The sequence below is a fragment of the Penaeus monodon genome, chromosome 31 (genome assembly GCF_015228065.2).
Source record: "Penaeus monodon isolate SGIC_2016 chromosome 31, NSTDA_Pmon_1, whole genome shotgun sequence".
Taxonomy (NCBI): Eukaryota; Metazoa; Arthropoda; class Malacostraca; order Decapoda; family Penaeidae; genus Penaeus; species Penaeus monodon.
Window position 1 is genome coordinate 19,195,599 of NC_051416.1, and position 383 is coordinate 19,195,981.

Consider the following 383-nt stretch of genomic DNA (forward strand, 5'->3'; position numbering starts at 1 on the left):
TGTTAATAGCCAAGTAAAGATGATTTAATCATAATTAATTTTGACAATATCATTCCTATGACTCTCCCATTTCAGGCAGTGCCATTTCATCTCTTTCTCAGTGCCATTCTCGTCCTTTCTCAGTGCCACTCTTGTCTCTCTCTCAGTGCCTTTTCGTCTCTTTCTCAGTGCCATTCTCGTCCTTTCTCAGTGCCACTCTTGTCTCTCTCTCAGTGCCTTTTCGTCTCTTTCTCAGTGCCATTCTCGTACCGTTCTGAGTGTCATTCTTAACCGTGGTCTGAGATCAAGGATGCGAACGACTGACCTCGACACCCAGAGGCGAGTATAAAACTACTCGACCATTTTTTAACAACTGAGACAAGTGAAATGAAGAGAAACTGAGG

At 43.3% G+C, this 383-nt stretch overlaps 1 protein-coding gene across 7 annotated transcripts in view; it reads right to left on the bottom strand.

Annotated features, from left to right (window-relative positions):
* Nucleotides 1-383, bottom strand: part of LOC119593064 (irregular chiasm C-roughest protein-like) — a 46,047-nt gene that overhangs the window by 7,730 nt on the left and 37,934 nt on the right. The window lies entirely within an intron of this gene.